We start from the raw sequence: 17,051 nt of genomic DNA, 5'->3' as shown, positions 1-17,051 counted from the left end.
TATTTATTTAGTACAAGGTCTTGCTATGCAGCATGTTAGAACTCCTCCTATCTCAGCCGCCTCAGTGCTGGGATTACAGGTGTGCTCCACCACGCCTGGTTTTGGGGCCCCGTATGGCATAGGGTATAGGGGATTGAAGCCGGGTCCTTGTGCTTACCAAGCAGGTACTTAGACTGCAGAGCTATGTGTCCAGCCCTATACAATCCTTTCAACCTCTTCTTTGCATAATGAAACCATGTAACATTCGGCAATCACCGTGTAATAAGACCTGGGTGAGTATATGCCGGGCGTCTTCCAACCTAGCAGATACCAACCTTTCTGCTCCTGTGATCTTCAGATCCTACACTTATTTCACTTTGAAAATTGTACATACTGACTCTGAATCATTCTATTTGTGTTCCGAAGATATTTTGGCCTCAGTGAGAAGAATATCAATTGCTACTGCTTTCCAGAACGATAATAGCTGCTGCACTGGCTAGTTCTTGACAGAACAGCTACCAGCTAGTTTCCAAAATATTCTACGGTTGATCGTTGTCAATTGAGATGACCAATAAAATAAAAATAACTTTATTCCATTGGTAATAAAGATTACTTTTTATACTTATGTGTTCTGCGGTTATTTTTCATATTTTCCATTGCTTTACTCTTTAGCAGTGTGCCTACATCCACATTAGATATGTATTACTTTATTCTGAGGCAGGAATCCTAAAGGTCTTTACTTTGGAGGTTGAATTATTGATGAGGGCAACTCCACTCCCGTGAAGATGAACATTTATTCTGGATATTGTGAAACAACTGTACTTTTTAACATAGAAACCATGTACCCACAGCTAAAATTTTATATATAATATATAGCATAAATACACATAAGCATTATAAACACATATACTTAATGTACCTGTGACATTAAAATTTCATGGCCCATCAATTCCATGCCTAGGTATATATCTAAAAGTGAAAGCAGGTTATGCAAGCACAGGGACCAGGGTTCGATCCCCCATACCACATGCCATTCTGGCCCTGTCCTCAGGCATGCAAGCTGGCCATTGAGACTAGGCATGGTGGTGTACACCTGTAATCCCAGCACTAGGGAGGCTGAGGACAGGACAGCTGCATAGTGAGACCTTGTACCAAATACATTAAAAAAAATAGTGACAGCTGAGACTGTACCAGATATTTGCAAACCAAGGGTCACTGTTGAGCTAAGCTGAGTGTCTAGCAACAGATGAAGGAATAAGTGAAGTTATACATTTTACTCAACCACAGAAATGAATGCCATTTTACACATCTTACCATGTGGATAAACTTTGAAGAGATCATGCTAAGTCAAAGTGGACACAGTACAGTTACTGTATGATTCCATGTACATGAGGCAACGAGAATAAGCCCAGGGAGTCGTGCTGCTTACACACCCATAGAGACATCTTTAATGACAACTGCACAACTACGAACGGCTAGATGATTAATATTTCTTTGGTATATTTTATCAAAATAAGAAGCTTGCATGGGGTGCAAGTTAGGGAAACTGTACAGAGGCTCCTTGGTTGTGGAAGGCAGTAATGAAAGAAAGACTGGGAAGCCCTGCTGTACAGCAAAGAAATATGCCTGGAGTCTCCAAGCCAGCCTGGAAAGGGCATGAAGGAGGCCGTGTGAGTAAAAATAAAATTCTTTGGAAAGAGAAGCATTTATGAGGCCCAGTTAACATTAACTTATTAGAATTATCCTATGGGATACTCACACACTATATTCTGTTTGTTCGCAAGTCAAACAGTTTTATCTTCCTTACCTTTTTGTTTTTATCTTTTTGAGACAGGGTTTCCGCATGTAGTCCAGGCTAGCTTTGAACTCACTATGTAGCCTTGGCTGGCCTCGAACTCACAGCGAGCCCCCTGCTTCAGCTTCCCTAGTGCTGGAATGATGTAAGGAGGTGTTGTGTACGCATCAAGTGGCTTATTAATCTCCAAATTTAATGCTATGGTGCTAGAATTAATTTCTGCAAAATAAACTTCTGAAACTGTAATCAGACTCACAGTAAAACTGTTTCCTAAATTAGATATATAAGGAGCAATTCTATTGTTTTTTCTTTTTTATGTATTTAGTACAGGATCTACAGGGTCTCACTACACAGATCAGACTTGTAGTGATCCTCCTGTTTTCAGTCTCCCAAGTGCTAGGATTATAGGTGTGTACCACCACACCCAGGGATCGAACCCAGGTCCCTGCGCCTGCCTAAGCAGGTGCTTTATTCCGCTGAGCTATCTGGCCAGCCCAGCAATTCTCATTATAAATGTTAATTATATATATATTTTTTATACCAGATCTTGGTATTCTACTTGCTTCTGGTAGAATGAAAATTTCTTTGTAGTTTTTAAGATATCTCTGATGCTAAGTCTAACACATCTATTTTTTATTTTTATTTTACTTCAAAATTTTTTTTTACTTTCATTTGCATTTGGCAATATACCTTTGATGTGTGTTGCAAGGCCCTCTAATGTCAAATAGGTATGACAATAACTGCATCCTACCTATCCTTAGAAGACTTCTCTATTTACCTTCCCAGCCTGGATTGCTCCTCTGAATTTTAGAATTCTGAATCCATTTATGCACTATACATCTCCCCACGGATGTCCAGTGACATTTCTAATGGAATATTTCCATGTTAAGATCTCCCCTGTACTGATTCTTCCCCATCCTGTTGTCTCCTTGTTGCTCAACTGTAAAAGTATCTCTGACATCTCTCACTTCTCAAATTGATGACCACTACAGTACTCTGACAGGAGATGGGGTTACAAAGGATGAGGCTGAGTCAAGTGTGGTGGTGCCTGCCTGTAATCCTAGCACTCAGGAAGCTGTGTCAGGAGGATCGCTACAAGTTCGAGGCCAACCTGGGCTACAAAGTGAGAACTCAAGGCTAGCCTGAACTGCGCAGCAGAATCTTGTCTAAGAAAAAGAAAGAAGGAAAAAACAAACAGACAAACAAACAAACAAACAAACCAGAGAAGGAAAGAAACATGGAGTTGTATTTGATTCTTTTTCTTATAACCTACATCCCAATACCTCCTTTCCATCACTTTCCAAATACACTCATCATTCAGTATGCTTAAGGGAATCAGAGCTAGTGTTCCTGCAAATACCAAAATCCACAGCTGAAACATTTCCGATCATACGGCGCAGCACTTGTGTCTTGCCTAAGCACATCTTCCATGCGCTTCAAGTCCCGGTTAGATTACCGACACGGCCTCATGCCAACACGCATACTCTATGAGTAGTTCTCACAATGCAGTGCTTAGTGACAAAAAAATCTGCACATATTCAGCACAGAGTTGCTTCTTGGATACTTCTGATCTGTGGTCAGCTGAACCCACAGATGTGGGGGCCAGCCGCAGGCCCGACACACCTGCGTCCCACCTTGCGCCCCCTACCTCCTGAGCGCAGGTCAGCGCTGGCTCTCACCCTCACTGCATCCCATCCTTCTTGGAGTCTGTCTGCACTGCAGCAGCCTCAAGGACCTGGATTCTGGGCAAGCCAGACCAAGCAGCCGTTGTCCTTTCTCTTGGAGCAAAGCCCGAGGCCCTGGTAGCTATGGCCTGGCGTCAGCTTTGCTGGCACTTTGTCCACTTCCACTCCCGCTCCTCCCCGTCCTGCTCGCTCCTCTCCCACCATCCCACCAACCTGCTCTTCCTGAGCACACCGAGCACTTCTTGTGTCCAGGCCCCAGTTCTGTTCGCCTGCCCCAGACACTCCTCTTCCTCCTCCTCTTCCTCCTCCTGCTCCTCCTCTTCTTCCCCCTCCTCTTCCTCCTCCTCCTCCTCTTCCTCCTTTTCCTCCTCCTCCTCCTCCTCTTTTTTCTCCCCTGCCTCCTGCCCCAACATCCCAGCGCTGCCTGCAATCTTCAGGGCTGCACTCAAATGTCACTTTCTCAGTGACATCTGCGCTGGCCACTATGCCTGATACCTGCACTTCTCATCCTGAAATTGTTTTCCATCCCCCTCCCTGTTTATTCATGGCCTCACGGGCATACAAACTGTTTCCCTTACATTGACTACAGCGTCCCACAGCCCTTGAGGCTGGCGTACGTATGCACACAAAGGTGACCCACTGCATTAAAAATAGGGTAAAGGGACATCACTCACACCAGTTTATTGAACTCCTACTATGTAACAGGAACTTTGCTGATAACTCAAGAAAATCTAAAAACAAAATGCCCTTTGTCACACTATTTGGTTTCAACCTAGGCTCCACCAATCTTTTCTGCAAAGGACCAGGGAGTAAATGATTCTCAGCATTGTGCATTGTAGGCCGCCACATGGACTCTGTGACAACTCAGGCTCATTGGTGTCACTGTTGTCACTGTGGAGCAAACACAGTCTCAGATCACAGGTAAGCAAGTAGAGGCACAGAACACTTTAGGGATACTGAAATCTGAATTTCGTATAATTTTCACATCTTCTTTTGACTTTTTTCAGTCATTTAAAAATGTAAAAGGATCCTTAGCTCCTCTCTCTCTCTCTCTCTCTCTCTCTCTCTCTCTCTCACACACACACACACACACACACACACACACACACACACAGGTCTGGATTTGGCTGATGGGCTGCTATCTCCTACAGCTAGTTCATACCTTTTTAAAATTTCATAAAACTCTCTTGGGAACACTGTCACTTAGTCTTCTGTCTATGATTATTAGTACATATTTACTGTGCATGAAATGAGCGCAGTCATCACGGGGAGATGGTACACGTTCACCGCACATTGCGATGCTTTCCGCCTCTCTCCCACCGCTTCCCTTCTCTAGCTCCTCTTTCCATCCGCAGAGGACCTAACTTCCTGTTCTGAGATCTATTAAAGATAGATGCTCTTCACAGTATTTAAACTTTAGGTTTCTTATATAAGAGAAACTACATGACATCTGAGCTTGTGTCTGATTTATTTCGCTTCAGAGTACAATTTTAAGGTGCCTCCTTTTCCCTCACACACAACTCAAAATCATCTTTTTTATGGCCAGTACTTCATTGTGTATGTGTCATTTGCTTTATCCATTTGTCTGCTGATAAACTCATAGGCTACATCCAAGATTCAGCTATTGCCAATCCTGCTGTTATCAATATGGGCATGCATGTAATTTGAGATCTTTAACCCTTTTGGGAAGCTACCTAGAGGGGAAGCACCTAGGTCAAAGGGAATTTTTGTCCTGTTTTTTGGTCTTCTCTGTAGCCCAGGTTGTCCTTGAACTTGAAGTGATCTTCCAGCACCAGCCTCCTGAATGCTGGGATTATAGGCATATGCCACCATGCTGGCTAATTTTTAAGTGTTTTGAGGAAATCTCCACACTGATTTCTACATTCATTTTGTCTTCTCAGCAATCCTGGACATATAGTGTTATTTTAATTTTACTGATGTAAACATCAGAGATTACAGAAAATATGACAAAACTACCAATGCAAAAAAATTCTTAGGCCTGAAATCTGTAAGGCAGTGCAAGAAGTAATTCTTATTCTTTTTTTTTATTTTTGCGGTACTGGGGATTGAACTGAGGACCTTGCACTTGCTAGGCAAGCACTTATTCTACTGAGCTATTTCCCCAGCCCCAGTAATTCTTATTCTGGCCGAACACAGCCTCATGAGGGACCCAGACATGGCAGGAGCACCTGCAAGTGTAGCCAGAATGAAGACAGGCTCAGCGTAGGAATGGCCTGGGCACGCAGGGCCCCCCTTTCATTTCCCACCCACCGTTCGTCTTTCTCTTGCACCTCCAACTGTCCTTCAAACCATGTTTTTCATAGTTAAAAATGATACATGAGTTCGAATGCCTTTCACTAAGCACAGCCAAAGTCTTTCCATGGACATCACAAATACAGAACTGTTTCTCTCCTCTCTTCAAGGCCCAACCTCTCCAGAAAGTGGGGCTCACTCGCAGGTGTTGTTGCCTCCTTCCCGGGGGCTCATTCAGCCTCCTGGAACAGCCTTGCTTCTTTTGTGGCACTCCGCGGAAACACACGGGTGTCTGTGACACCAGGGTCCCTTTGCGCTAGTTCCAGGACTCCAGATGCTCTTCATGGTTCCTTTTGTGAGTCCAGCATTTGCTACCAGACCAGTAAGCAGGAATCTCCTTAAACGCCTCTTCTCTTATCCTGCATTCTCGGCAGATAAGTTCATTCACAGCCATTGCAAAATGTCCTGTAAATATGTGAATATTTCACAACTTTCTGTCTTAACCGAGATTTCTTCTCTACCCCAGAAAAGATTTTAAAACATCTCAGGCTGCACCTCTGTTTCTCCTTTTAAGTTTTACTTTCATCAGCACATAACGATAACATTTATCATGAACTAGCACACACACGCACCACATCCTAATTCTTTCTTCACCTTCTACCTCTGTGTGCGTCCCCCTTCCTGCCCTCTTTGCCTTCCAGTGTACAAAAGCCTCATAGCCTGTTTCTCCTTTTTCATCTGCTGTCCTCTCTCCCTTCTTTCTGCCTCCATGTCTCATTCCCTCCCTCTCCCATTTGAAAAATGCAGCTTTTATTTTGGTTTTTATTTATATTTTGGGTTGCTCATACAGGAGAAACCAAGTGGATATTTAAACTCCAGTGCCTGATTTATTTTATTTACTCTTATGGCATCCGTTTGGCCATGAATGACTCCGGTTTACCCTTTTGAGGGCACAGAAGCGCTCCATTGTGCATGAATGCCACAATTCCTTTACCCATTCATCTCCTGATGCGCACAGGGCCCACTTCCAAGATCTAGCTCTTATGAATGCTGCTGGGGTGTCCACACTCCACTGTTATCCGAGGTTGTTAACATTGTCAAGATAACCAGACTTAACAGATCAAATGCCAAAGTCACGCTCTTTCTCTCCAAACCTTGGGCACTCCTTGCCTCTGCAAATGGTACTGTCCATTCAGCTCTGCAATTCAAATACCTGCAGGTCATTTGTGTCACCTCATTCTCTTTTATCACATACAGCCAACCTGTCATCCTACCTGATCAAGGATACATCAGAGTTTTATCCAATGCATTGATTTTTTTCTCCCATCTCTACTAGCAGCACTTTTATTTGCATTACAGTCATATCTAGACAACTGCAATAGTTTATATGATTATTATATTATTATTTTTGGAAACAGGATCTCACTACACAGCTCAGACTCATAGTGATCCTCCTGTCTCAGCCTCTCCAGGGCTGGGATTACAGACGTGCGCTACCACACTTGATTTCAGGGCTAGTACGGTGCACGAGACGGGCGTGGCATGTGGTACTAGGATCAAACTCAGGACCTTGTGCTTGCCAGGCAGGCACCTAGGCTGCCGAGCTCTCTCCCCAGCCCACAATTGCAATAGTTTCTATGTGCCCCAAATCTATCTATCCACCTTACAGTTCATCTTTCCACATCAGCGATCTGCATATATTTTCTCCCCACCTTCCTGTTATAGTGAGGTCTACAGCGCCCTTCACCCAGTGGCTTCCGCCTGTCCCACCCACAGCACCGTCTCATTTCTTGCCTTTCTGTGATGCCACGTATCATTTGGATCCTCTGCTTTGCCACGTTCCCTCTGCTACATCCATTTTCAGAAGTCCCTCTTTCTGCCTGCCCTGTTGGATATCCACCCCCATGCTAGTAAAATCGTATTTCTCTTTTCCATCTGAGCTCAACTCTTCGAATTGACCTGCCATTCATTATCCAAGAACATTGCCACTGACCCACTGGATGAGGTCAAATTTGCTAAACTCTTGGAGAACCCTAAATCTCGTTTGAAAAAGTTTTTATTAGTACTTAAATTTGAATGGTCGCTTTCTCCGCTACTGTACAAGTTCTGTGAGGTGAGGGCTTGTGTATATTTTTACTTCTTCAATCTTTAGCACTTATTATATGGTAGCGGAAGGATTGAAGGAGCAAAGTAGCATCTAAACCATGAAAGGAAGGAGTGAAAGTAACTGAATAGAGATGAGAGGAAATAGCTTTTCAGGCCAACGAAATAGCATGTGTAAAAATCCTGAGAACGAGGGGAAACGCCCAGATGTCAAAGAAGGATACCTTTTCTTGACATCAAGGGAAAGATGGCAGGAGGAGCAGGCAGATGCCACACTGTGGGTGGCCTTTTAAGCCAGGTAAGAATTTTATCACAGAAATCCCACACTGTGGCAGTCCCAGGAGCGCTGAAAGAACTGTGGCGAGGCTGACTTATCTTCCCGTCCTTTTCTGGCTCTGTTACCCAAATTTATCCTGGACAGAAATGCTTATCCTAACACCGAGAAACTCACTTTTTAAAGATTATTTTTTTTAAAAGTTCAAATTTTTTTTATTAGTTACAGTTGGATAAGGTGGTGGGTAGGCTGTTGGAGAACTAGTGCAGATGATAGGAAGACTCTGAAATATGTCAAATAAATGTGAAATAGATCAGACTGACCTGGAAACCAATTGTATCAAAAATAGAGGTGGTCAGGAATGGAAATTAGTGGGCGGCTCTAGGAGAGACGGAGCCCAGCCATCATAAGCAGTGGTGTGCTGCAGAAGACCTTGAGAACTAGCTGTTGATCTCTGGGAAGCCTGTAAGGAGGTTGGAAGCTTGGATTCAACCACGGGGGCGCTGCAGCACTTACACCCAGGCCAAAGGCAAAGGCTACACATCGTGTGTTTCTTCCCTTGTCCCATAAACATATGCCAGCAACCACTGATTTACTAGCATTTTTTTTTTAAAGAAGAAATCAGCAGAAAGTACCAGAGGGCCTTGTACAGAATGACAAAATTGTTTTGTAAAATATGAGCGCATCTCACATTCCCATCTTGCATGGGTCATGACATGAAAGATGTTTCTTTAATTCATAGTAAAAAAAAAAAAAAAAAAAAAAAAATCGACAGGCACCGATTTGGGAACTAGAATTTAAAGAACGTGGTGATTGATTGGATTTGAGCAGCAAGGAAACTGTTGATGAGTAAGGATTAATCATAGATTGCTGACTTGATTAGCCGGGTGGAGAGTGCTGCACTTCCTGAGATAGGGAATGCGAAGAGGAGCTGCCGGAGGGGATGACAAGTTCCGCCCGGACAGGCTGAGCCAGAGGTGTCTGTACAGCGTCCAAGCAAGGGTGTCCCGAAGGCAGTTAGTTACATGGAGCTATAGACAAAGGGCTGACGTGGCAGCCCAGACACCGAGCCCACTGGCGAAGACATGCTGGGTGTGCAGAGAGCGGGCCTACGCAGTGCTGGAAAGCTTCAGCGTTACGAGGCAGGTCAAGGGTCCTGCGGCTCCGAAGCAGGCTGAGGAGTGTGGGCTAGTGACCGGGAAGCGAGGCAGAAACAGGCACTTTTTTTGGAAGCTACAGGACAAGCGATTGAAAGATAAAGTAGACTGTACTTGTTAGCTTGACAGTTTTGAGAAGTAAGTGTTTAGGAAAACTGGCTTTCTACCTATGAAGGTGATGCAAAGAAATTTTCCTTTTAAGTGCTCAGTGCACTGCCTGTCATCCCAGCCCAAGGGGGGCTGAACACATGAGAATGACTCTGAGTCCGATCTACGTAGTGAGACCCTGTACTAAATAAATATATATATCACAGTTCAGACTCGAAGTGATCCTCCTGTCTCAACCTCCCCAGTGCTGGGATCACAGGCATGCACCACCACACCTGGCTTCTTTGGTAGCCAGCACAGTGCACCTGGGATTCTGGGGCTGGGACGGCATTGTGGCACTCAGGTCCTTGTGTTTGCCAGGCAAGTGTTTAGACTGCTGAGCTATCTCCCCAATCTCCCCAATCTCCCCAGTCTTTTATTCATTTATTTTTTGTAAGTGCATTCTTTTTTTTTTTTTTTTTTTTGGTGGAACTGGAGACTGAACTCAGGCCCTTGTCGATTCTATTGAGCCGTCTCCCCAGCCCTGTAAGTGCGTTCTTCAAACTGACTTTGGATGTGGACTTTGTTGAAATGGCAAACAGTGTGTTTAAAAAGTGGATCAAATTCATTAGCCCTTTTTGCAAAGGACCAGATTTCATCTGATCACTGGCCACGGAGGCCAGGTGTGGTGACACAGGCCTGTAATGCCAGTGCTGGGGAGGCTGAAAGCGGGAGGATCACTACAAGTCCAACGTGCATAGTGAGACTCTGTAGCACATACACTAGGAAAAACAAACCAAAACCCACTACGAAGTCACAGGAGCCCTGAGGAGCTACCGTGAGGCAGGCACGTCTCTCCTTTCTTTTTCTGCTCTGCTCCCCTGATTCAGCCTGTACAGATTCAGGCATCTGTAGTGTACCACTGAGAACTTCTCAGCTTCTAAGGTTATTTTAAAGAAGATAGATACTTCCCTATTATTCACATTTAGATAAGAAGATATATTTTTTGAGAGCGAGATTATTAGCTCTTAAGACATAGGATACAGGAGTATATGCAGGAAGAGCTAACGGCCAACAGTACTCAGTACTTAGTGACAGGCACTGTGTTAAAAACGTCTCTGAGAAATGCATTGGGCAGGAGGCTATGAGTACCATTTTACAGATGAGGCCACGAGGCTGGGTGGGTTAAAACACTGGAAAAGATGGGCTCCTCAGCAGTTAAGTTCTCATCCTGCGTATCCAGCTCCTCTCCTGCTTCAAAGGCCAGACTAGGATGGGTAACAGGGCCCTGGGAAACTTTTAATTATACACCGAATCAAAAAAATATGATTTCAGTAGGAAATCTCTCCATAAAGTTTTTCTCTTTCCCACTCACTATAAAAGTAACTCATATGCGCCCTAGACAATGTGGCAGGGTGCAAGATAAATCACTTCTGCTGAAGTTTTAACACCAGATTGAGTGTCTTGTAAAACTCAGGGATCAGATTTAATGACTTTCCCTCCGCAGAGGGGAAACCACTACAAGGCAAAAGTTATAAACGCCTTCCTCGGAGCAAACAATGACTTACCTCTTAAGAAACAGCCCCTCCACGTGTGCCTTTAACTTAGCAGGATTTATTATCCTGCTCTGCAGGTAGGTATGAGCGTGCGCTGGGGGAGACAGAGGGCGTGTGTACTGGTTTCTCCTCAGTGGGTCTCTGGGCCTGCAACTGGGGCTTCTCTAGGCTGCTGCCTCTGACTTCTGGCTCAAGAATGCTGAATCTAGACCTGGCAGCCTCTTTAGATCTAGATGTCTAATTTTAGGGCCGTCCTAAAGATCCCACGGGCTATCCTATCAGTGCTGAATTCATGCAGACTTGTGTTGGATGTATTTTTGGGAATCTGAAATCCTGCTGGGGTTTTCTGGAGTTTGTAGATTCCTTTATTTACTCAACAGTCTTTTCCACCTCCCTCCTTCCTTCCATCCATCCTTCTTGGGATTGATCTCAGGGCCTTGTGCATGCTAGGCATGTGCTCCACTGCAGAACTACACTGCAGCCACAACAAACATTCTTGAGCTTCCTCTTTGTCACGTGGGGTGAGGGCTGTGAGGACGCAGAGGTGTGGCTCTGAGAACGAGGATCACTGGGCCTGCCAACTCATACCAAAGAGGCACCTTTACAAATGGTAGCTCAACTGCCTCACAGGATATACCCATAAACAGGGCAAGGTTTTAGGAGCCAGGTTCTAGGACAGTGCATTCGATCTGAGAAAAGCACAGTTGCAAAGTTCTCCCGGGTCATTTTCCACACCACCCCCCAAAAAGTTCTTGCAAATGAATATTCATGGTAGCTCCAGAAATTTAATGCATCCATTCATAGGCAAATACCAAACAGAGGAATCTAATTAGAGCCAGTGTTGAAATATTCTTAGCTCAGTTACAGATATACTTCTAGAAGGCTACATTTTTACATATTGTGGTTTAATAGTATCTTTCTTGGTAATATTTTAAGACATAATCAGAAATTAATATTCATCAAAGATGTCCTGATTTTTTCAAAGGAAAAAAATCTCTCAGCAGAGCCTGTGAAACCCATATATGGGGCAGGCTTTGGGTAGGCTTGGTGGCTTGCAGCAGTCACAGAGGACAGCATGCTCAGAAGAGTCCCACAAGTGGTTTAACAACCTCCTGTTACCATCCTCAGTTCCTAATTCTTTTTTAAATTTTGTGCAGGGTCTCACTATGCATCTTGGATTCCTAGTGATCCTCCTGTTTCAGCCGCCCAGCACTCAGATTACAGGCATATGCCACCATGCCCAGACTCGGTGGCCAGCTTGGCACAGCCAGGGGCAGAGCCAGGGGACATGTGGTGCTGAGGATCCAACCCCAGTCCCTGCGCTTGCCTAAGCAGGCGCTTAGTCCCCTCAGCTATCTTGCTGGCCCTTAGTTCTTACTAATTTTTGAACAAAGGGCCTGTGTTTTTTTGTTTTTGCACTGGGTCCCACAAATCACGTCACTAGTCTTATGTAGCCGTGCATCTTAGCTTTGAATCGACTCGCAGGTCCTTGTTATTATTTGTTAGTTTACCTTGGATATTATTTACCTTCTGGGGGCCTCAGTTCTCCTTTTAGTGAAGCGGTATAAACAATGCTCCCGCTCTTAGAGATGTAATCACCAGGTAATGCAAAGTCCTTAGCATAGAAAACCTGTGTTAAATTTTTTAAAACACAAGGAAGCGAAGCAAACAACCTGTCCACGCTTTCTCGTCATTCAGAAATCCATAATATTTTCTTGCGCTCCTCACAAACGAGAATATTTTCAAGGTTACAAAGCCCTCCACCCATCCCTGGGGAAAAGAGGCGAATTGCACATGCCTCCCAGAATGAACGCCTGTAATGAGGTAATGAGGGGATGGGCTTCCTTCCTTATTCTAAATCACAAATATCAGAATGATTTATCCATAACGGCAGGCCAATAATCGACTTCAGAATATTTTCCTCTAACACATCTCCTGGCACGGGTGCAAATGATTGTCTAAGCAGGCTGCAAATGATTTGTTTCCAGTGAGCTCGCTCTACAGTCTACCTGGTTTTATGGTGATGTTTTCCTGGAGTGAATTCAATTTGAATTTCCCTTAATAAAATCATGACTACTTTCTTTAAAAAGTTAACCACTTGGAGTTTCTTAAAGCACGCAGGTGCCACACATCAAGCGGACACGCTGAACACTGGAGGGAGCATGTGTTCTCAGGGACAGGAGGTGGGGACTCAGCAAGGGACCGTGATGACCCAGGCCATCACCAGATGGCTGCAGCAGGGAGAGGCTGTGCCTTTAAACTGGAAGGGCAGGAGGAATAAGATCCTGAATTCCACAACAGAAATTCATGATTTTCCATATTTTGCAGAAATTATCTTCACTGTCTCTCTAGCATCTTTTCTGTCTCTCCACCCACTGGACACTTATTTTTAGACTATAAATAACAAGCTGCTTATCCCTGCCATGAAATTCTAACTCCAACGGAGGCCATGTCTCTGTTGGACCCCCAGCCTTTTCTTGCATCGCCAATTCTCCTTAATAGGGGACATACTTTCCAGACGTTTTGAACATGGGTTTTGTGCCAGTGTCCAGTGTCCAACTGCAGTAAAGCCTTCGCTGTGTCCTCACATCTGTTCTCTAGACGCTGCTTCTACTTCTACAGTGCGAAGTGTTCATTTTTATATTTTTATTTATTAGGTATCAAATGGTCTAGAATGTCAGACATACAAACAGAGCAGCCTGTGAAGTAGATACAGTCCCTGGACTTTTGATGGGGTTCCGGATCTAACAGATGCGACCCCTAACTTCTAGACAGGATTCCCACAGCCACTATACTATGCCACGGTAGCTCACCTTTACTAGCCAAAGAGGCAGTAGAAAAAAATTGAGTTACAGCATGCCTTAAAGTTCATTTTAATTTCTATCAGAATTAGACCAACAAAAGCTCCAAGATGCTCACATTTTTAAAAAGTTAAAATTTCCTGTCCCACCAACTACGACTCTCAGCCTTCTCTGGTGTCCTGTCCTGCCTCATTCAAGTCTTCTAGATATTTATCAGGGTTTGTAAAAATCCTCTAACTTCATATTAAAATTGAGATATGACTGATGTGCGATGAGGTGTTCATACTTCTACGTATTGATGATTTTGAAAAATTCCTAGACACCTGTGAAACTGTCACTATATACAATGCCATAAGCAAAGCATCACTTGCAAGTTCCTTCTTTTCTTCTGTGTGCAGGAACAACTGACATGAGATCAATTCTCTCAACAGTTTCCAGTATGCAGTACAGCATGGCTAACTGTGTGCGCCATGATCTGCAGTAGATCTCTAGGGCATTCTTACTGTACATTACTGAAATGTTGTACGCTTTGACCAACACCTCCTCCAGCACCTCAGTCACCATCCTTTGACTCTGTTTTTGTGAGTTTGACTACAATATCCTCACCCATGTATCAGCAAGTGGAAGAATTTCCTTTTTGAAAATGGTGGAGTAATATTCCATTGTATGTATGTGGCATCTTTCATTTCTCCATTCCCTGGTTTGTGAACATTCAGGTTATCACCCTGTCTTTGCTAGAGTGGATAAGGCTCTCATTTGCAACGAATGGAGGAATGCAGACACTTCTTTTGAGATGCTGACTTCCGTTATTTTGAGTCTATTACCATAAGTAGAATTGCCAGACTATGTGGTAATTTTAGCTTTAACTTTTCAGGATCCTCCACAGTCAACCCCAAGTGCATAAAAGACCTACATGTAAGTCTTTTAGGTAACTGTAAAAATTCCATGACAGCTGCACTAATTGGCAACCCCAAAAATAGTGTATGAGGATTTCTTTTTCCCCACATTCTCACCAACCCTCTTCAAAAAATAATAGTCATTGGCGAGATAGCTCAGTGGTCTAAAGCGCCTGCTTAGGCAAGCTTAGGCAGGCGCAGGGAACCAGAGTTCAATCCCCAGCCCCCCCCAAAAAGTCAATCTAAGAGGTGTGGTACCTCATTGTAGTTTTAATTTCATTACAGTTTAGTTGTCATTTTCCTGGTTACTACCAAAGACAAGCCCTTTTTCATATACCTATTGACCATTTATACATTTAAAGAATATCTCTTCTGATCTGATTTTTGTTCATTTTAAAAACTGTTTTTTCAATTCAACCTTTTATCCATTGTATGCTATGCATTTTACAATGCCTTCCTTTTCACTTTGCTGATTGTTTCCAGGCTGATATTTAAGTCTTTTATGCACTTGGGGTTGAGTTTGTGTCTGGTGTAAGACAGATCTAGTTTCCTTCTGTTCCATCTGAGCATTCAGCTTTCATAGCGACCTACCCTTGCTCTTTGCATGTTCCTGGGCCTTCTCAAAGGACTATTGGCTAAATGTGTGGCCTTATTTTGTGACTTTCTACATTACTGAGGACCAGCCAGCTGGTGCTGGACTTTTCCTTGTTGGAATGTTATTATCTCTATTTCCTCAATCATTATTGGGCTATTAAAGATTTTAATTTCTTGGTTCAGTCTTAATGGGTCAACATGCCTATTTTTATGGTAGTACTATGCGGCTTTGATTGTTATAGTTTTGCGGTATATTTCAACATGAGAAGTGTTATGTTTCTTGCTTTATCATTGTTCAAAACTGCTTTGACCATTTGCTGTCTTTTGTAGTTTCATATATATTTTAGGACTTTGTTCTATTACCATAAAAATGTTATTGATAGAAATAACATCACATCTGTAGATTACTTTGAATAATGGGAAACTTGGACACTACAAATACTCTTTTGGTGTCTTTTCTGACCCAATGATTGTTCAAGATTGTGTTGGTTAATTTCTACATATTTATGAATTCGCCCACTTTATGCTGTTGGATACCTAGTCCCATTCTACTGTATCTGTAAAAGACACTTCACACAATAAGACTCGCTTTGCAGCCCAGCATGTGCTCTACACTGAACAATGTTCCATGTACGTTTGAGAAAAATGCATTCCCTGCTGTTGTCTAGTGGAATGCAAACACCTCTTAGGTCCATTTGGTCTAGTCCTGTTCAGATCTGCTATTTGCTCACTTTTTCCCTTTTCACTACAATACTATGCTGTATTGTTGTCCATGTCTCCCTTTAGGTCTGACAGTATTTGCCTTACCCATTCAGGCAGTTTGACGTTATGCACATAACATCTGTGATTGTTATATCTTCTTATTAATTCGGTGCTAAATCTCTATTAATTTCTGTTCTCCATCAAACTGAAGGTTTCCTGAGTAACTAAAAATGTATTTATTATGTAACAGAGACTTGTTGCCACCCCATGGATGTCACACGTCTTTAGGTCACATGCACGGAAAGGTAAAATTACAAGGGAAACCATGTAATGCCTTGAAGAAATGTCCCAGATTAAAGTGGCCCAAATGGAGGTACCAAAGACCCACTAGCTCCTGTGTTTCAGCCTTCCTCACCTATGGCAGGTAAGTGAAGTGAAGAGACACACTCTTCTCTCTTCTTACATGGCAGAGATGATGTTTCATTGGAATGAAGAGCAGGAAGATGTGAAGCCTCAAAACGTTTTTCTCTTCAGTTGAATGGGTACTAGTGGAGTCCACAGACCAAGACAGGCTGCCCAAGACAGTCCTTGTCTGCTGCTAGGAGCTCGCGTTATCAATTCACAACCACAGGGAGGGGACACCAATACGCACGTAATGGCGACAATAAAAGCAAGGAACAAATGGAGGTGTGGAGTCATTAGGGAACACGAGCACACACACACGCTCCACAGAGATCCTTTCATTCCTCAGTGTGATCCTCAAATCTCAAAAGGCTGAATTTTCTTTGCTACATTTTAACACTGAGGTTTACTGGTGTTCAATCTCCAATTTATCTTTTCTAGGATCAAACTATTCTGCTCATCATTTAGTTCCACGTGTCTGCAGAGCAATAATGTGAGGCAACAGAAGGTTAGCAATATGTAATAAGACCAAAGAGATGCTAGTCTTACTTAATGCATAGCAGCTCAAAAGAAAACCTAGGGGGATGGGCAGCACCCAGATACCAGCTCCCTGACTCCTGTGGCATTGCCAATATTCCATTTCTTTTCATTAAGCAGTGAAATGGTGAGCATTTGGATACTGTCTATGTTACAAATGTGAACAACAAAAGGAGACTGCTACCATGGAAACCTACCTGATGGCCTTTGTGGTGAGTTCCTTGTTTCTT

The 17,051-nt window shown here is 43.4% G+C and overlaps 1 protein-coding gene across 1 annotated transcript in view; it reads right to left on the bottom strand.

The window, feature by feature from the left end:
- Positions 1 to 17,051, bottom strand: part of Aig1 (androgen induced 1) — a 249,280-nt gene that overhangs the window by 6,625 nt on the left and 225,604 nt on the right. The gene's annotated exons all lie outside the window — the stretch shown is intronic.

The sequence above is a fragment of the Octodon degus genome, unplaced genomic scaffold (genome assembly GCF_000260255.1).
Source record: "Octodon degus isolate 3935 unplaced genomic scaffold, OctDeg1.0 scaffold00024, whole genome shotgun sequence".
Lineage (NCBI taxonomy): Eukaryota > Metazoa > Chordata > Mammalia > Rodentia > Octodontidae > Octodon > Octodon degus.
This window is presented reverse-complemented; position numbering and strand designations above follow the sequence as displayed.